General features: G+C 48.2%; 1 long non-coding RNA gene across 1 annotated transcript; it reads left to right on the forward strand.

Annotated features, from left to right (window-relative positions):
- The first annotated feature begins 15,425 nt into the window (after positions 1-15,425).
- Positions 15,426-18,754, forward strand: LOC118600371. The gene is made up of 3 exons (XR_004949973.1): positions 15,426-15,759; positions 16,506-16,598; positions 17,587-18,754. It is a non-coding gene; the product is annotated as an uncharacterized LOC118600371 (long non-coding RNA).
- Positions 18,755-21,356: the final 2,602 nt, after the last annotated feature.

Genomic DNA, 21,356 nt, shown 5'->3' on the forward strand with positions numbered 1-21,356 from the left:
AGGGACAGCTCTCGGCTCCAATTTAGAATGGATGTTAATGTGATGATAAAGTTCTTTCTTCACCTGGATCTTTTTTTTTTTTTTAATTACCGCTGAAGGGTGAAGAAATATTTTTTTTTTCTTTTCCTCTGGCTCGGAAGCCACAATAATATTTCATCGCCATTGCTTACCCTAAAAAATAGATTTCCTTTTCATCCTCAGCTGGTGATTTGGTTTGCATTAATGCCTTTCATAACTCATACATTTTGCTATTAAAAATTAATGCTTGGCACTGACATAAACAAATGAAATTTGTATTATTAATGTTTTACATAGGTAAGGCTCTGTAATAACAGATTCATCACAGCAGACTGTTTTAATTAAAAGATTCACTGGTTCCTTGAACACATCTAAGAGACGGGTTTTGGGAGAACCAGGGATGTGAAAAATGACAGGTAGAAACGGGGCATCTCTGATTACTCAGAGGTCAAGTAGCTTGAAGCTACAGGTGTTGAGGATGACACCACAGGTAGCCACTGTGGGCAGAACACTTAGCACAGGGTTTGACTTATAGGAAGTGTTCCAATACTGGTTGGACTTATTAGGAAGAAGAAAAGGAGAAGGAAGGAATATTCGTTCCTCGCATTATGCTGTCCATTCATTTTTTTCATTCAACAAGTCTTTAGTGAGCACCTAACAGGTGTCGGAACTGTTCTAGGTATTTGGGGATATAGCAGTGAAACGAAGATTGCTGTTCTCATGAAGCCAACGTTTTAGTGGCAAGTGACAGATGATATGTAGTATGTCAGATGGTGATAAGGGTTATAGAGAAAAATATAACTGCGTCAGGGCCTAAGGAGGGCTTGGCAGGCTGCGGGAAGGTGGGGAGAGAGGTTTGCAAGTTTAAATAGAGTGATCAGGTAAGGCCCTAAGGAAAGGTGACATTTGAGCCAAGGCTTGGAGGAGATGAGGGAGTCAGCCAATTGCCATCTGGAGGAAGGCTGCTCAGGAAGAGAGAAGAGCAAGTGCAAAGGCCCTGAGGCAGGAGGGTGTAGACAGTTTAGGGTGGGTGAGATTAACCCTGGGAGGAGGTGCGGCCAGAAAGGTGGGGGGTGGGGCAGTTACAGGACTTGATAGGCAGGGCAAAGACTTTAGCCTTGGCCCTGACAAGTGCTCTGCGAGATTGGGAAAAGTTTGGCAAAAGGGGTTTCACCCACCAGGAAGTAGACAGGGCCGGGATGCTAACCCGGGCCTGTGTGACTCTCTCACATGTATCAGATCAGCCATCTCCATCCAAAAATAGATCCACACCTCTAACGCCTTAGTTCAGATATATAAATGGAAAATGGCTTTGGTTATCACTTCAACTTCACTGACGGGGCACCCGAGGCCCCAGATGTGATTTCCCCAAGTTAGCAGCAGAATCGGAACCAACCGCAGAACACAAATGAATAACCGCAGCAGGAAACCTATACCAATGATTTGGGGTCTATGAAGCATTCTTTGAGTGAGGACCAGAGGGGAGCCAGGCAAGTGACTTACGGGAGGTCCCTCAGTTAGGAAGTGTCAGAGCTGGAAAAAGAAGTCCCCACGGAGAGAGTCAGAGCTGGAGAAGCCTTGGCTCTTCCCACTCCCTGCCACAGAGCGGGCAGACTTCCTGGGAGCCTTGGTTTGAATCTCAGCACTGTGACTTCCTAGCTGTGTATTCTTGGGCTACTCATCTCTTCAAGTCTCTGTTCCTTCCTCGGGCCATTGGGAAGGATGCTCTTCCTACCGAGCGATGTGAGAACTGGATAACACATGAGAAAGGCTGGAGAAGTCAGAGTGCCTGCCGTGGCACGGCTACGATGGCGTGAATGAAGGTCTTGCACGGCTTGGCCAAAAGACAGTTATGCTGGGACTTCGGCAGCCTAGAGGACACAGAGAAGGCATTTGCCCAGGTGGGGAGTGTGTGCAGCGTGACAGCCTCAGAAACCGATGTGTGTATATCTCAAGATCTTGTTCCACAGGAGGAGGTGAGTTTCATGATAGTGGAACTTAGAAGGAATGAATGTTTTGACCGTCCCTCCTCCACTGTCCTCTGTCTGCCATCGGGACGTCCGGAACAGTTGGAAAGCAGAGATAGAAGCAGCCTCTGAATCTCCAGCCTCTTCATATTTCTCCCAAGGAAGTTGGGCTATTCAGTCTCTGAGATATAGGAAGTCTTCGGTGGGTGAGACGGTGACACTGTGGGTTAGGAAGAGGGAAGCGGCTGTAATTGTTGAGGACGCTATTTCATAAATGCACATTGTTCATTGACTTTGAGAATTGCAGTGTAATTACATTAGTAAATGTACTGTACTCTACTTGGTAAAGGTAATGAAACTTTAATTGCACATGACTTGACTAGCCCTGCCTGGGGTCCATGCTCTGCAGCGGTATGTGATCAGTCCATGGCATTTCTGGAGAGAAGGACCAGGAAAGAATTGGAATGACTTGTTGAAAGACCCACTATGTACTAGCCACACTGTGATTCATGTTATCTGGTCCTCATGACATGCCCAGGGGCTGGTCCTGTTTTGTAGATGAGGACCCTTGGGATCAAAAAGGGAAGTGTCTCTTCTGAGTCCTCAAAAGTAAGATTAAACCAAGCTGGTGGCCTCCAGGTCAAGAGTTCTTTCTTTTACATTCAGAGGCCAGAGAACTAAGGAACAGAAGCTGTATGCGGTTTCCATCAAATGTCCCATTGACACAAAGAAAAAGGAAACAGATCCTTGGGGTATTGCCCATTTGAGATCACAATGCTGAATGCACGGAAGGGGATAAGGAATAGGCAGTTCTTCTCATCAAGGAGCTGTTGACTCATGTAACCATGGAGACTTCATAGGACAGAATTCAGGATGCCGGGATAACCAGGGAAGGCTTTTTGGGGGAGGTGATGTTGGGGATGATGCCATCGTGAAGCATGAGCGACTACCCCTGTGAGATCTGCCACTCGGAGCTGTGTCCTTGCCTTTTTTTCTAGTAGACTATGGGCAAGGACTGTCTTACGTATCTTTGGAGGTGCCTATCACAGAGCCTGGAACACATTAAGTGCTTAATGTTGATAAATCAAATTCAAATCTCACATGAGCTCTGGTAAATGCTTTATAACTGTGGAAGCCTGGACAGGTGAGGATTATGTTGAGGGGACACCCAGACTTGGGTGAGGATTTCTGCTGGGAGCATTCTCTTTGAAAGGAGCAGGATGCGCACTGAATTAAAAAGGAATTGTTAATATTACTATTATTACTACTGATGATTATGATATAATGATAACAATATAGCCAGTGATTATAGCCAATATTCATTGAGTACCTACTCCATGCCAGACACTATGCTACATATTTTACATATTTTTTCTCATTTAATCTTCACAAAAGCTTATGAAGCAAGTGCTATTATTATTTCTATTTCACAGATGTGGAAACTGAGGTACAGAGATATTTGGGATATTTGCCCTATATCTCACAACTAGTAAGGTATAGAATGAGGGCTTGAATCGGACCTGTTGGATGCTAAGCTCCGCTAGAGGGGCAAAAGAAATGGTCAGACCAATTTATGTTGACCTTCAATGTCATTGAGAATAAAAGCAGGGTGTTCTAAGAGCAAAGCAAATGAAGGTTCTCAGCAGAGGACATTGCTGCATGGGTAGGAATATGCTGGTTGACCCAATGCCGTGATCTGCCTAATTCAGAAGAACCAGAGAATGCCGCAGCAACCAGAGTGATTCGACTCCAGAATCCCCGCTGCCTAAGTGCAGATCCCAGAGTAGCTCCCTACATCTATTTGAGGCCAAGATGTGAAATGAAGCCTGGCTCCACGTGGACTTTTGCTCAGTGTTCATTCACAGGCAGATTTCTGGCATATCCTTCAAGAGGCCACAGGAAGATAGGAGGAGACCTGGGCCTGAAAATAAGAGCACATGCCACATTGGCACCTCGTTTCTCCAGTCTCTCCCATGAGTGCCCTACCTAGTTGTCATGGGATACTGGCCATTACAAGATGGGAAAAGAAAGGCAGATAAGGAGAGGACTGAGCAAAGTTGAGAGAGGCTCAGGCAAGAAGTATCAAAATGGAGCTTGAACCCTGGTTCTGAGTTGACTGCTCTTTCTTTTACAGCTTTATAGATCAGAGAACTAACGAACATAAGTAGAATCCCATTTTTGCTCAAAGTCCCTTTGACCACAAATATAAAGGAAAATGATTCAGGGAGAATCAACTCCCTTGAGATCTGCAGAGTTGGCGGGCCCAAGAACATAAGAATTTGTCAGGCCCTCTCCTCTAGGAACTGTTAAACCACGTGACAGACCTTATAGCAGGGAGCTCAGGATGGGCTGGGCTAATCAGGAAGGCTTCCTGAAGGAGGCAATGTTTACTATACATGTTCAATTGAGATGGGCTTGGGATGGCCACAGCCAGCTGCTGCAGTGATACTGGCTCCCCAAACCCGCCCATCCTGCCAGTCAGACCGGCCTCTCTTTTTGTTACCCAGAAATCTGAATGAACAAGATAGTCAGTGAGGAGCAGTGGGCCTGGGAGTCGAGGGGCCTGGGATGTAAGCCTGGTTCTGCTCCATCTCACCTTTCGCTGTGAGTTCGTTGATTCTCCTCTGGGGCTCTCAGGCCCTTCAGGTGTCAAATAAGATCAGTGGGCCAGATCATCTCTCAGGTCCCCTTTCCTTCTGAAAAGTCTCCTTTATACGCTGCGTCCTTATAAAAACACGTGTATCGACATGTGAGCAATAAGCGTTGTGTCCAGGAAATGCTGCAGTGTGTCGGGAGGGAAGAACCTTGGGGTAGGGAGCAGTTGGCTGGGGTGAGCTGGTCCAGGCAGGCTCAAGACCGTCCCAGGATAGGTGGTCTTGAGCAGGGCTCTGAACAATGAGGAGGATTTTATTAGACGAAAGGCGATCATGGAGAGAAAATGGCCAAGCAAAGGGAAAGGAAGAGACTGCAATAGATTATTTTTGGAAACAGTGAAGTAGTCAGCCGAGACAGATCACTGGGCATTCTCGGCCTCTGCTTCACGCTGGCATTGCTCGGCCTGGCCACTGGACTCAGAGCTTCCCTGGGAAAGAGGCCACTTTGGTACCTCTGCATCTCCACAGACTGGCCCAGGGGCTGACATAGGGCAGCACGTAAACAACCAACCAAACAAACAAACAAAGCGAACAAACAAACAAACTTGTTTCAATGAAGGAATTTCTCTGCATCTCAACATTTAGCTATATTTAACCAGATGCCTTTGTTTGAATGAGTAAGTGTGCAAAAGCTGAATCCTGCGAACGTTTCAAAACATTGACCCTGAGAAACGCAAAGAGCATGTGCTTTGAAGTTTGTGGCCCCCTACATATCCTGTATGATTTAGCAACAAGTCCCTGGTTGTCGGACTTCAAGCCATTCTTATATCCTGAGTGCTTTGAGACCGAGGCTGGAGTGTACATGTGTGTGCATATAAGAATTATGTTATTATAGATTTCTTCTCCCATTTTAATTGTTGCTGATCTCACGTTTTATTTTAATTAATGTTTTAATTTAGTTACATGCACCATGAGGCTCTTTCTCTGAGGGTATAATTAAGTTAGAACAAAATTGGCTACTCTAACATTTGAAGCTGGGAAACCAAGGCTCAGAGAGGGTGGGTTTGTGGCCCAAAGTCATTTGTAAAATTAGGGACGAATTCGGGAGATGAAAGGTCTTCAGGGAGCCTGGTGAGACTTCATCAACCCCTCTCCATTTGGGCAAACTCAGGAAGCAGGTGAGTGATATTTATGGAGCAGCTAGTGTGTGTGACGAGCTACAGGTTGTATACACTGCTCTTAGCATCTTTTTTATCCTCTCGCCAACTCCACAAGGCAGTTTTTCTTGTTCTGATTTCATAGATGAAGAAAGAAAGGCTCACAGATTTCGTGGCCTCTTGAGAGTCTAGCAAATGGTAAGGGGTCGAGTCAGAATCTGAACCCACTTCAGTCTGTTCTCTAACTCTGGGTTTGTTTTACCCAGCACTTTTTTTTTCTTTTTTTTTTTTTTACTTAATGGTTATACAGAAAATATTAAACAGTCACACTGGAGCTTGGCACAGGAATCCTCTAACTAATAATTTAACGAAGAAGAAAGAGGCTCTCTGAAGCCTCCAACAGAATTAATCTCTGGTGATGTTTGAAGTCAACTTCAATCACATACATTTTTGACAGTAGCTTTAAAACTTTCACGATGCTCTACCACCACCAGCATCAGCACCACCACCCCAATTACTACTAACAACAACTATGCCTGAACTATTCGAAGCACATTCTGTAACAACTGTAAGAGGTACGTTCTATTATTATTATTATAATTCGATTCATGACAACTCATGTTTCTAGAGATCACATCTCTTTCGAAGCCGAGCCCTTCTCAGATCGTTGTCGCTGAGGACACCCTGGGTAGGAAAGCTCTGGGTTCAGATCCTGGTGGCATGCCAGCCCCATTTCTTCCTGGCCGTGTGTCCTTTACAGATCAGTTTCATGTTTCTTGGCTTCCATTACGATGGTTCCAAAGGCTAGGAACACAGAGATGGCCCCATCTCTCATGCAGCTCACATTCTACCGGGTAGAAAAAGGCAATCGACAAAGAAAAGGGCCTGTAAAAAAAGGAAATATCAGATAATGATGAGTGCTTTGTGGGAAACAAACCAGGGTGACATTAGAGAGTGTCTGGGAAATGGCCAAGGTCATTGAAAATGACCTCTGTAAGCTGAGATCTAGGAGTTGAGAAGGAGCCGGGCCTGTTCAGAGCTGGGGACGGCACCCCTGTTCAGGCGGGGGAAATGACAGGCAAAAGCCTAGGAGTGGGAAGGCTTCTCATGGCCATTTTCTTCAATTTCCCACATTTTCTTGCATTTCTCTTTCAGGCACACTTACCACAGTGGGTGATTTTGTATTCTCTAATGGGACTATTTTGTTAGTCTGCACCTCTCTACTGACCATGAAGTTCAAGAGGGTAGGGGACCAGGTCTGTTTTGTTCACCACTGTAACCATAGGGTGCAAAGACAGCATCTGGCTCATAAGTATTTGCTGAATAAATGAATGAATGAATGACTGAATGAACGAGTCAATAAATGCTCAGTAAATGCTATTCCCAGCCCTCTTTCCCTTTTATAGACCGTAAAGCACAATCAACTGACATTCGACAAATGAGGAGACTGAGAACTTGAGAGCACAGTACTTACCTCCTGTATGATATGGTGCTTTTTACTGGATCAGGCACTTCCATCGTGTTTCACTCTCAAGGCAAGCGCTCAGTGCCTACATGTACCTGAAATCTTCCATTCGAATCTGTGAGACACCTGGTGGGTAGGCAGCGCATGCCGCAGTATGTCCATTTCTCAGGTGGGGAAAACATATATCAGGCAATGGTATGGCCCAAGTCGTTGATGCTACATTAACACTTGTTCTTCTCAGTTGACCTACTCCAGGGTTTTTCCCCCTCATACTGGTCTCTCTGGGGGTGCACTTTCTAGAACCCATAGGTCTGATGTTTGCCTGGGAGGGAAGGGCACAGGTGCGTGGGGCGAGGGGGACGGGGAGTGTGAATGTCTTGTGTCTTACAGTATCCGAGCACTTTCATGCTGTCCTGCTCAACCCTCCCTCTCCCCCAGGGGCTGCCATGCACTCAGGATCACGTCCAAACGCTCGCGCCCTTTTGCCCCTAAAGCCTGCCCCGGCACCGCTAAATGAGCTCTCCTGTGAACGCGCTGAGCGCACCCGCCTCTCATCGTCCGTGTGCTCCTCTGTGTTACCAGGAGACTCTGGTCTCCTAATGTAAAGGCCATCTCTTTCACGCCTCCATTTCTAATGGCCCCGCACATAGTAGGTCCTTAATACGCGTCTGTTGAATAAATGATTGAAGGGAACGCGTCCATTCTGGGAGGCCGGGAGGCTGGAGGGTTGTTCCTGTTGTCCACGCGCCTTGCCTGGTGGCGGGCTCTCCTGTGGCAGTAACCGGTCTTTGCTGTACCTTCCAGAGTGCACCATGTCGCAGGCCTGCAGCTGTGTGTCTGGCATGAGCTCGCATCCGTCGCTGCAATTTGCGAGCGCCGAAGCCATTTAATTAAATGGATGAAATTGAATCTGCGAGGTTGTTATCACCGATATTGTTTTCTGTGCACGGTCGGCTGCGAGGGAACCCAGGGGAGGCCTGGGAGCGAGCCGCCCGCTCGTTCTGGGCCTGCACTCCCATTCCCAGCCCAGATGGCGTTCGGAAGCGGCCGAGATGCTGGGCGCAGATCTGAAGTCAGAGGTTCAAAGCCCCTCCATGCGCCTGTCCCCACTGGTGAGTCTGAGCGGCTGACAGGCGTGTGCCTCTCCCCAGGAGACAGACAGAGCTGCGTAAGCTAATTTCGCTGAAGGGAACCTTGCCAAGCCAGAGTGAGCTTTCATTTGCCTAAGTTCGCATCAATAATTAATCCAACCTGATTTTACACAAGACTTGACATAAAATTATTAGCTCCGAGTACGTTTTTTGAGCTAGTCCCAGAAGAGAGCTATCATCAGCCCAAGAACGGGCCACCCATGAGAGATTGGATGGACGGCTCAGAAAGTCATTTTCTCCTTCCCCATTTTAAGATCCTTTGGGGCCTCTGCTACTGTCAGCTGTGACTTTCCAAGTCCAGGGTCCTTCCGCTGCTCAGAAACCTTCACTGGCTTTCCATCGGCACTGATTCCCACTGGCATTTTCAATATTTGCTGCTTTCTCCTCACAATCCTCCCTTCCTCCCTCTGTTTCTGCCAAACTGCCTTAACCTACTGTCCCTTGTTGCCTTAGCTTGTGCTCCTCACCCACGTTTCTATGGATTGGACGCTTATTTATCCTTCAAGGCTGAAATTCAATGCCACCTCCTCTAGGAAGCCTCTCCTGATTTCTCCAACAAAGATCATCTTTCTTCTGCCTTCCCGAGGTCTCTGTTTTGAAAGGTACTCCAGTCTTGTCTTGGACTATATTATCTATGTACATGTCTTCATCTGTAAGAGAGTGTATGTTTCTAGTGGTCTGGTAACAATAATTCATAATGGGGTACCCACGTGATGTTGGACACCAGGAGCTCTGGCCAAGGGAAGGGGTCAGAGCTGCACTCACTGTTTCTTCCCTGAATTAGATTCTCGGTCTTATTTCCAAATTTGGCTAAAAGCACCAGTAGCTTCTCAGTTATGTGAGCTCAAAACCTCTTTTTTTTTTTTTAACCATATTTTCTTCTTCTTTTTCCATCCAAATGGTCAGTAAGTCTTGTCACTTATGCTCATGGACCTCTGAATCTAGCCTTGCTTCCCAGTCCCTCCGTTATGGCGGCAGCCCTCCAAATTTCTCCTCAAGTGAAGTCCTCCTCCCGTATCCCGACCAGGGCACTGTCCCCCTGCTCTCAACTACCCCTGTTACCTACTGGTTAAGGCCAAATCCTCACCAACCCAGCCAGGCACTCACGGCCTCACTTCTCACCATTGCCCAACCTCCCACTGAACTTTCTACTCAAACTTCTCTTCCTTTTCAAGGTCTCTTTGGTTTCTCCCATGCTCACCCCCTCGAACCCTCTACTCATCTTTCAAGGCCCAACTGAAAGGTCCCCACCTCTGCCAAGCTGACCCCATTTCTCCCCTTGCAGAGTTAAGGGGCCTCCCCTTTGCTCCATCCGCACATCACTCAGACCTCGGTGTTGTCGGTGGTCACATTGCACATCTTCATTCATGTGTCTGTCCCCTGAGCTCTACCTCCGAGGGAGGGTGGTGACTGTACCTTCTCTGTTTTTACATCCCCTTCCCCAAAAGTCTACACCAATATTTGGCCCATAGCAGGTGTTCGATATTTGTTGAATCATTAAATAAATATTGGAGGAGTCGGCAATTGGAGAAGGCAATCTTATAATCTATTGGTAATCAGAAGGTATCTGCTGTTGTTATTGTCATTGTTCGGGTGACTATAATTTCTCAACCATCAAATAACACAGGTGCCTTGCTCACCTGTCTCAGGTTCTCAGGCATGTTCCTATTTCAAATATTCTGTTTTGTCCCCCAAAGAAATTCAGGCTCCTAGATCAGTTGTCCTAATATTTTATTTTTAAATAAAGTCCCTTCAAAAATAAATGCCTGCTGTTTCCTCAGCCATGGGTTAGATGCTGGGAGGAGGGGGGTGGGGTCCCCAAAATAACATGGTCCCTGAACAAGGAGGTCCCCATCTGCTTTGGGACAAGCCAAACACAGACTGGTAGGGTCCAAGTGTGGGCCACCTCTGTGGTAATAGAGCTATAGTGATAATCTCCGTTCCGGCTGTCAGTCGTAGCAGGGAACTTTAAAGAGGGAGAATTAAATCATTCCGTTCAGAAAGGCATCATGGAAGTGTAGTTTGTGGAACAAGATGGATGGAAAGTGTCTGAGCTTTTTTCTTCGGATGGCCAGCGCACCTTCTCGCCAGAACCATTTTCTTTTTTCACTTCCACTTCTCGATGTCTTCTCTTTTCTTTCCAATAAATCTTCCTTTGTTTCTCTTGAGACTCCCCTGTCAGCCTGTCAGGAACTCTGCACGAAATAGTGTATTTCTGTCAAGAGTTCCATGTGAAATGTTAACTGTCTTTTGAGCGCTGGAGGTGGCCGAGGGGAGATGCTGGGGCGCCCATGTCCCGATACCTGTTTGCTTCCTCTCTGGTAAGCTCAGAGCCAACTCGAGCCTGCCGATTCAGCTGCAGACAGAGAGACAGGTCCCATGGTCTTCCAATTCTTCCCTCAGAAAGAGCTTGGAGAGGAGAGGGTCTCTGAGGTCCTTCTTTCAGTGACTTCTGGAAACATTCTCACCTCAGAGCCACTGGACGTCACCATGCAGACGGGTCAAGGTGAAGGGTGCAAACTAACATGCCATGTGTCCTCAGTCTAGATACTCACCTCGGCCTTTCGTTTCCCCATCCGCATGAAAGTGGGAGTAGATAATCCCTTGGGCGCCTTCCGGGTCTGTCATTCCATCACTTCATGAATCTACAGCAGCTAAAACTTGTTGAAACTGTGATTCTCTCTTGGGGATCCAAAGTCAATAGAAAAAGAAATGGTCTAGGTAATTCGAAGACCCAGGAGAGATATTCTTTTAGGGCAGTAAAAGAACAATAATAATAAAATCTAGGATCAAAGTGCTTCTCCATCTCTTCTCTTATTTGATTCTCCCAACAGTCTTGTAGGGAGAGAGCCAGATACATGAGACTCTTTACTAGACCATCAAAGCCACTCTATGCAGCTGTTCAGGTTGTGCACTACACGTCCAAAAAAACACCATCCCTATTAGAATATGGACTGACTTATATGAGAAGATGCGCGTGGTCATGAAGAACCCAGGCCTCCCAGCTGGCGCACAGGATTGTGTATCACCCAGGGAGCCCACACACAACACACTCGCAGGCGAATTGACATGTGGCCCCAGCCCCTGTCCTGACCACACTCTGGATGACTCCCGAGATCATCCACCTATTTTCTTAGAGACTTGACTCCCACCTTCTCTCCCTCTGAACCTGACATTGCCTCATCTAAGGGATGGGGGTTAGGGGTCTCGGACAGCGTGGTCTGCAAACGGCATGTGAGTCCGTGCCAAGCAGGTGGGAATGGAGAAGGTATGGGTGAGTTTGCTCACTGCCCTCTGAAACCTCCCCTGGGGCAGAGCCAGGCCAAGTGGGCACATTCACACAACAGCAGTGACATCTGATTCTTAACGAGACATATATACTCTATCAATTTTTTCATAAGCCGGAGACGCGAAGTGTCTGTGCTGTGAATTTTAGCTGATGGGCAGAGTAAAGACAGGGCCAGAGCTTTCCCCACCCTGTCCCCGTCCCCCACCTTTCCTTCCTCCACCTCCCCCTTCTTTACCTGAGGGGCACCTAACATAGCCTGAGGGGCCCTGTGCCTACACCCCTGCTGAATCAAAGCCAGGCTGCTTGTGGCTGTTCGGGGTAGCCTACAAACTCTAAAAACTGCTGCTGGTGGTGGGGCGCCTTCTGATTTGCACAGGGGCGTACTACAGGCTAGCGGTGGGCGTGCAGACTGCAGTGTGCATGTGCGGCTCTCCTTGGTTCATCTTTTGCTGCAGGTACCAAGATATGGATTGCACCAAGCCACCTCCTCCCTCAAACACCTTCTATGGCTCCCCATTGTCTGTGAAAGGGCTTTGCAAGGATGGAAAAAAAAGAGCATATGCCAGAATTGCATGGTACATATTATCCCAATACACATTTCCAGGTTCCGCTCCAGGTGTAAAACATTAGAAGTGATGTGGAGTGAGGACAGAGATGGGGAGGAAAGCATGCGTATTATAAAAAGCCCTTCCCAAGGTTCGTGACACTGCCCTCAGTAACACCACCACTGAGGATACTGTTTAGACCTTGCCATGGTGTTCAAGGCCTTCCAAGACTGGTCCTAGCCTTATTTCCCAGGTCACAACCCACGCTCCAGGTCTCTCCGGCTTTTCTCCATTATCTAGACACCACAGTCAAGATGTCACCACCTCTGTGAAACCCTCCTTGATTCTCCCGTGCAAATGGCGTTTTTTTTTTTTTTTTTTTTTTGTGCCTCCATATTCCACTGGAGCAGAGTTGAGACATGGGTACATGGGGGTGTGGATGATACTACCACGTCGCCCCACTCAGAATCTCCAAGGCTTCAGTTTTCTGGAGGATGGAAGAAGAAAGAGATGCGTGTGTGTGTGCGTGTGTGTGTGCATGCATGGGTGCGCACGAGCACGCGGGCATGCACACATGTGTGTAACTGTGTGGGAAAGCAGAGCGGCAGGATTCCACAGCCTCTGTCCCCTGCTGCCAGCGGAGGCAACTGGCGTTATGCATGGATGGAGGGGTGACAGCGGCAGCCAGCGAGCTGGATGCACGCCTTGTCCAAGGGCAGGGCAGGGCAGGCCTGCTTCATGTCCAGGGCACAGTGCCATCTAGAGGTGGGTAAGGGACTTTCATGCTCCGACCCACTCAGCCCCAGACCCTGCCGGGCACCTTGGCCCCCTAAGCAGAGTTGGACGCCACCGGCCACTTTGTCGGTGGGTGGGTTGGTGTGCTCCTGGTGTAAAGGCGAAGAACTGAGCATAGAGATGGAGTCTGTATACTGGTTTGTGGACCCAAATATGCTCGTGGTAGGTGCTTTCCTTTCTCATAGGTCACGCTGCCTGTAGCCAGTGGTGACGATGTTATGAGGTGGCCCTCAGTCTCACAGACAACTCGAGATGCTTCTTAATCTTGACAATCTGGCTGTCGTCTCAATTTATTCAGCATTTATCCACTCCATATGTGCCTCGGTTCCTCCCACTCATAAACCTGTAATAACTGCTAACATTTATTAAACACCTGCTATATACCTGTTTTTTATATCTATCACCCTGTCTAATGCTTATGATCATCCTGCATTATTATTCATTCCATTTTACACAGCAGGAAAATAAGGATCGGAAACTCAGTAACGCCCATGGGGATCATCCAGTCAGAGAGTGGAGAAAATGACATCCAGACCAAGCCCGTCGGACGCCAGCTATGCCACGCTTCTCCCGTGCTACACAGGCAGCTGACCGCCTCTGCGTCCGGGTCATTTCTGAGGTCCTGCCCTCCATCTGCTGGGCTTCAGGCAGAACTTGAATCCAGGCCCACGTTAATTGGGCTCCATGCCCTTGTCCCAGCATGCTGAAGAACACAGGCCCTGAAGTTAGGCACACCTGAGATGCATCACGTGAAGCTGAGTGACGTTGAACAGGTAGCTCACCTTTTCTGAGCACGTTTCCTCAGAGAATTGTGATGGGGGTTAAATAAGGAGATATATTTAAGAATATAGCAGTGTGCCTGGCACATAGTGAGTGCTTATTAACTGATGGCTGTTTAAGTTATTATCTATCTACCCACTAAGCACTGATGGAGGACACACTGTGTGCTAGGTGCAGTCTCCATTCCAAGGATGGATACTGCACTGTAATGCGCATATCCTAATGAATTAAACTCTGCCCTTCCTGCTTCCCAGCCTTGGCTGGAGCCTGCACTGCATGCGGAGTGGAGACCTTCCCCTCCCCCGAGACCTGTGGGGAGCCGATCCTCTTATTTATCATTTAGGAAGCATCTGCTCTTTGGTGAAATATCACTCCCGTGAACAAACACAGTGCAGGCATTTGACCTTTCTAGATAAGTGTTGGCTTCTTTGCTCACCGCCGGGAATGAAGCAGATTTGAAGAGGAGATGTCGTCAAAGGACCCTTCAAAGCAGTCGCCAGATGGGTGCCTGGGTGATGACCCTGGGGCTGAGACCAGCCGTTGAGGTGGATTAGAGGCTGCAAATTAATAAACCTGGTCCTGATGTTCCGATGGGCCAAGAAATTTCCTCAACGTCTGGAGGTGCAAATCTGGAAATGAAGTCAGCCTGGCAGATGCCAAGGATGCGCGGCGGGCACCGGCCGCTGTGGTCCCAGCCGCCTCACTTTAGTCTCCCTCTAGTGCCCTCTCAGGAGCAGCTGGCACCTGTCAGCTGGCTGGGCCCTGCAGGCGAGTCAGCGGGGTGGTGTCACGGAGTCCTCCGGGGTTTGCGGTGGCATCTCTGAGAAGCCTCCCAGTCCTGCCAGGGCTGGGAGTGGTCTGGGACAGAGGCTAGAATCACTGGAAGGGACAAAAGCGTTTCTATAAAAGAAAAACCTCCAGACACTGCACTTGGACAGGAGAGCAAAACTGTAGTTCTGATGTCACTGCCGAGTGGTAATCTCTCCTCCTGGTGTCCTTGTAGGGTTCGCCTGAGAAATGGGTCATTCATGCAAATGCTGTTCTAATGCAAGGGGCTTCTTTCTATTAATTGGCTCCTATCATTTGCAAGCATTTACTGAAACCTACTGTGTTCCAGGTTCTTCCTTAGGGACAGAGACGCAGAAATGAACTAATGCATTATTATTGCAGTAGGCGGAGCTCACGGCCTTTAGTGGGGTCAAGGTGAGCGGCAGGGGTGAGGAGAGGGGACTCGCAGAAAAGGCGACACAACATAAAATCATTAGCACAAAATACGAGGCTCGCTCGCGGTTCTCGGTGCTGTCTGTGAGATGACTCTGTGGTTGGCTTGGGACCTGCAGGATGGGCCATTTTGGGAACCGGGAACAAACAGCATGAAGCGAGTGTAGAGTAGAAAATCACTGCCCCTTTATAGCAAACAAAAGAGGCCCTCATTCCTGAGAAGCAGGGTAAAGGAGGCAGTGGGATCTTAGATTTGACAGCCAGTTTGTGGCTGAACCAAGGACAGCATGGGGAATTTCTTCTGAAGAACAATAAGGGACCACTGAAGATTTTCAGGCTGTGCTCGAGGGCGTTGCATACTGTAGCATCCTCTAGGCTGTGCTGGGAGGGGCCGCAGGCAAGATTGGTTAAGAGGCTATTGCACTTGGGCAGGAGGGCTGCAAATGAATATCTCAGAATCTACTAATTTCCGTGGTCGCCTTCAGGAGCCATCACCAACCAGGGTTTTGAAAAACGACGGGCTGGAGATGCGGCTGGCACATTACCATGGAGGCATTAAGGAGGCAACAAACAAGAGAGTGGAGACGGCAGGAAATGTTGTCATCGCCGGGAGCTGCGGAGAGGAGTCCGCCTTCTCATTCTCCGACCTCCCTTTTCATCTGCCTTCTTGGCAGCTGGGATCTCAGGTTCTGCAAATGCATCAAGAGCAAACAGACACATGAAAATCAATGCAAACGAGACAAAAGATCTTTCTAGGCTGGAGAGTGGAGATGGCAGGTGGTCTCCATTAACCGTCTTTCCCATGGGGCGGATGGGCTGGATGGGAGGCAGGAGACAGTGAGCTGCGATGGAGCCAACTCATGTCTCATACTTGGTCGTTGGGGAACTTCGACCGAGTTCCTTCACACCTCTGAGCCTCGGTCTCCTTGTCTGAAAATGGGGTGGTCGCCACCTTATGATATTGTGAGGTTAGCGGTTTTCTAATGAAAACGTCCATAAGTTGCCCAATGAATGTTAGCTTCTTTTCTCTGTCACTCAAAGGAGCCTGATGACCAGGACTTGTTCTGCTAAAAGGCTGCCCCAAGAGTAGCCTATCTCTAGTTTTGCTTCAACTCAAGAGCTTGGTCTTTGATTAAGTTACAGTTCTCCAGATGGAGATTGAGTTTTTCAGCTGTTAGCAGTCATTTATACCATAGTATAAATAAATCTGAATTTACAAGGTGTTCCAAATGATCTTTACAGATGATCCAGGACAAGCCAGCTGTTTTGTTACCGGGTCCCCTATAGTATAGACTGGAGAGGGGAAGGATGGTTCTCAGGGTCTTAGAGGGGAGATAAAGAACCAGGATCAGAACTCAGGTTTCCTGCAGCTTAACTGCTACTCTTTCAATTGTTCGTGATGAAATTTACTTATTTTGCTTGATATTTTATTAGCAAGCCAACACTAGAGGCTGAAAGAAAATAGATGGCTGAGAAAAAAAAGATTTAACTCAGAGGTGAGGTGTGTTCCCACTATTTTTCAGGGTTTCCTCTTGGATTTTGGGAACCGTGAGGACAGGCAAGTCCCGTGTGACTCAGGATTGCAGGCCAGGCTCCTTGCCAGAAGAGGAAATGAGGTGATTTTGAGCCCTTCAGATGGCGAGCTGGGCTGTGGAGGTGGCTATTGTATGACCCCGGGCAGATTACCTTACCAATCTGAACCCCAAAGCCTTCATCTGCACAACGGGAACATTTTGAAGCCCTTATATCCAAGTCTTCCCAAACTGTGGGTTTGCTCATTGCCACGTTCTCTCCAATATTGGCATCTTCATAGCTTTAAGCCCTCACTGATGAGCTATCAGGTCTTCAGCCCAGACATACATCTTCCCTAGTTTAGAGGAGACCTTGCATCTGGGGTGTCCCCAACATCTTTTTGAAGTCTGTGTGTTTCACCCTTGGCCCCTGGGCATCACCGCCATTTCTGTAGTGAAATCTCTAGGTTCTTACTAAGGATGCTGCCTTCCAGTGCCTCCCAGTCTGCCTTCCACATCTGCAGGTCAGGTACACCTGCTCCTTAGTTCTTTGTCTCATCTTGTCACCTGACCCCAGAACAATGCTCTTGTGCCCCATTTCATTCAGTTCCTCTGGAGAACGGCTCATACGGTGGTGGGGTCGGCCCCTCCCCATGGGGGTTCCAACCTGCCCAAGGGTGCGATGGGCTCTGTCCATGCCAATTGCTTCCTCCCTCAGCCCAAAGGACAGTGTCCGAAAGTAGGGTAGTGCTTGCGAATGTGGGCTGTGGGGCCAGACTTCTTGGGTTCGAGACCTACCTCTACCACACACTAGCTCTGTGACGTTGGACAGGTCACGCATCCTCTCTGTGGCTCAGTTTTTTATTTTTTATCTCTAAAAGGAGATGATGGTACCTGCCTGCTAGGGTTGGAGTTCATATTAAATAAGAACCCAACCTGTGATAGGTGGTCAATAAATGTGAGTGATTAATAGATATATTGACTTAGACAAATAGACGCATTCTGGAAAGAAGCATGTGTTTCGCTCCACCCACCGCGAGCCCCTGACTCCAGCTATGATCATTGGTTCAATAATGTGTCCTACACTCTGCAGGTCTCTGGACAACATTCCCATCGCTCGTTAGTGGCGCGTAACCAGCAGGCTGAGGATTCTTCATGGGACTGCACTGGCGACCGGAAGGGATGAGGACCACATCGCGGGAAGCAGATTCTTGGACAGAGATGAGCGGGCAGGAGGTTTGTGAGGGAACACTCTTCGGAAGGAAGCAGGAATGGGCAAAGGGAGAAGCCATACTGTGCCATCTCCACAAAAGCTGTCGCCAAGCCGCAGAGCACTGTGCATCCGGGCTGACCCTTGAGAGCTGTGTGGGTAAGCATGGCAGTGAGGGCAGTGGGCCTTCCGTCCCTAACACTGACCAGTCCCTGGGTGCGGACGGCCCCTGGGAAGTGGGGCGCGACCTGAGGCAAGGCAAGCTCTCTTCAGCAGAGGGCAATTTCCAGAAAGAACTGCCAGCTGAGGAGAAACTTCTTCATTCCTAAAGGGGGACCTGCGTGACACTGTGACAGGCCGGGATAGACAGGGAGGTTACGGGGACACTGGTCGAGTTCGTGCTTTGTGCCTGACACTGTGTCTCTGGCTGATGGTGTGGGACTTGACTTCTTGTAACCCCACCAGGCAGATATTCTTATCTCTGTTTCACAGAAGAATGAAACTCAGTGAGGCAGAAGGACTTACCCAGAGTCACACAGGCAGGAAGCCGCAGGGTTGGGGTTCGGACCTCGGCCCGTCCAACTCCAGGGTCCATGCTTTCCCTGTGGTCCGCTCCCACAACGTAACTCAGGGTTTCTTCTGGTTCTCAAGATCTACAAAGCAACTGAGCTCTCCGTGTGTCCTCGGACCCCCAATTCCTCCCTTCCCCCTCTGGGAAGCTCAGCTTCCAAGGGTCTCCTCCTGACATGGGCCAAGAATGACTCTGTGTACCCCAAAGCACCTCCCTCCATACCTCCCTTGACTTACTTCTGTCCCTCTGTCACTCCTCACCCACACAGCTGAGGTGGCAAAATGCTCTCATAACCGAGGACCTGGTTCCAGCTTCGTTTTATTTTCTGCCCAGGGTAAAGTGATTTTATTTCAGGAGAAGGAGAGCAGATGTGCTAAATTACCAGGTGCATTAAAACTCCGTTTGGCTGGAAACAAAGTTGTCTTTGCAAAAATCTTTCCTTGATTTCTGCACGGTCAGAGGCTGTTTTTAAATTTTATGTGTTCCGGTCTTTTAGCATTCTGCCCAGTTTGCTCTCACGCTTTACTGGGCAATTTTCAAACATTACACCTCAGTCTTGCCAGACTTTGGGGGTGGGAGAGGTCAAACCTTCCAGCCTCTGCCGGTTGTATTGTTGAGGGCACAGGCTGGAGCTAAGGAGAACTCGGGAGCTGTACCACCCCCCTGCTCCCCCCTCCACCCCCCAAGCCTGGCTGCACCACGCAGGTGGAATTCAGCTTTCTTTGCTCCCTCCTGGAACATGCCTAGTGCATAGTAAGTGCTCAGTAAATGTCAACTAACACAATCCTAACAGTTTTCATTTATTGGCCACTTGCTATATATTGCATGTGTATCTACTACTTTAATTCCTGTAAACAATACAGAGTCTAGGTGTTGACTCCATTTGACAAAGAAAACGGGCCTCAGAGAGGTTGAATACCTTCCTGAACATCATGGCTGGTCAGAAGGGACTAAGAATTGAACCCAGGTCTGTTGGACTCCAATGTCCAAGCACCTCACATTTCCTACCTCGTGTTAAAGAACGGTTTACTCACAATGATTTAAGTAAATGCTTTCTGTCCCCTACGAGGATTTACGTTTCTAGAGGACACAGCCCTATTCCAGTTCACCTTTGTAATCCCCGAGCATGGAACATCGCTCTACAGATATTTGTGGAATAAGCAAACAGCCTCAGGGAGGACGGAAGCTAGCATTCAGTGAATCCCTACTGTGTGCCTGACACCTTGCCAGGCCTGTCTTTAAAGTCTCCTGGGCAGGTATTATCTTTTTTTTCTTTTTTACAGCTGAGAAAGTCCTAGAGAACTCTCTTTGGTCCAAAGTTAAGAAAGATTAGATGCTAGATGACCTTATAATGGCCTTTGCAAAAGTACACTTAGAAGAAAATGGAATTTTAATACTGAAAGGAATTGTAGAGAGGCAAAGATAATGCACTTAGCCACCACTCTCTAGCATCAGGCAGTGTAGTGCTAAGAAAGAAGACTTTGAGAAGCAAACAAAATTTTCCCGACTTTGGCCATGTCCCTTTCTAGCTGTGTGACATTCTATGAGCTCCTAGACAAAAAAAAAAAAAAGAAAAAGTGAAAACCTCACTTGTTTGTAAAATGAAGATAGTAATGCCTTACCTCTGAGTGGGTCAGCCTGCAAGTATTTATTGAGTGTCTGCTATGGGCCAACCCCAGTTCTAGGCACTGCAGATACAGTAGGTAGTGAACCAGCAGGGACAGTCCTACTGTCAACAGGGCCAACACTTGCAGGAGAAGGGACATCAACCACTACAACCAGTACTTAATTTGTAAAGTAGTTTCAAGTATCGATTAGTGCTCGAGGCCAATTGATTAGACTGAAAGTGCCTAGGGTGGACAGAGAGGTTCCCTTTAGAAAGATGATGCTCAACTTGGTCCCTAGGTGATGAGAAGGAGCCAGCCAGGCAAAATTCTGGGGCGAGAATGCTCCGAGCAGGAAACACAGCAAGTGAAAGACCCCGGGTTGGAAGTGACCGGCATTAGAAAGACAGCCACATCGGGGTGGCTGCAATGGGCTGAATAAGGGGGAGGGGAAAAGTGAGGTTGCAGAGGGGGTGCCAGCCAGGCAGACCTCAGGGGGTCATGTGAGTTTCATTCAGGATATTGTGGGAAAGCCACTGGAGAGTTCCAAGGTTCCTCAGGAGTCTGTGGTAATTTTCCAGATAAGGGCTGGTTGTGGCTTGGAGAAGAGAAAGAAATAATGACAGGCGGTTGGATTCATCCCCCATCATAACGGTGGGGATAGAGCCAAGAGCGTTTACCATGGGATTAAATGTGGGGTGTAAGGAAATGAGGGCAAATTAAGGTGACTCCTCAGTCTAGGGCTTGGGCAATCGAGGGGATAGTACTGATCTTTATTAAGATGGGAAAGCCATGGGGTTGAGGCAGGATGTAGGAATCGATAGTTCTGATTTGCAGATATTAAATTTTAGACATCAAATAGAGATGCTAGAAGGGAAGAAGACTGGGAAAGATGTACTGGGGACGTGTAATATATGGGAGTGCTAAGACCCTCTAGTGTGACCCTCTAGGGAGTGAGGCAAGGAGAAGGGCTGGACAGGATCTTAGAGTGCGATAGTATTGGGAAGCCTGGCAGACTGGAGGAGCCAGAGAAGAAGACTGGGCAGGTATGGCCAGGAACGGGAGAGGAGTAAGGTGCCATGGCCATCTAGGGAAGAAGGTATCTCAGGCTGGGGGATTCACCATGCAAAAGCTGGTGGAAGGTCAAGTGAGAGGAAGACAGAGACCTCACCACTGGTTTGGCAGGCGTGAGTCACAGCTGACTGTCAGAAGAGTCTTGGTGGGGTTTAAGCCCGATTGAAGTGGAATGAGGTTAGGATGGGAGGTGAGAAAGGGGATATAACATGTGTAGATGGATCTTCTAGGTAACTGCTGAAAAATATTGGGGTTCTGGGGTCAACAGGTTTTATAAAGCTGGAAGGTGACATTGTGACCTGTGTGTGCCATTGTGAGGAAGAAATGGATTCGTATTTCAGTAGAACAATTAGCACACAATGTCTGAAACAAAATGCTTGATCAATAGGGGCTATTATTATCAT

This window comes from Rousettus aegyptiacus, unplaced genomic scaffold (assembly GCF_014176215.1).
Source record: "Rousettus aegyptiacus isolate mRouAeg1 unplaced genomic scaffold, mRouAeg1.p scaffold_m13_p_3, whole genome shotgun sequence".
In the NCBI taxonomy this organism is placed as follows: Eukaryota; Metazoa; Chordata; class Mammalia; order Chiroptera; family Pteropodidae; genus Rousettus; species Rousettus aegyptiacus.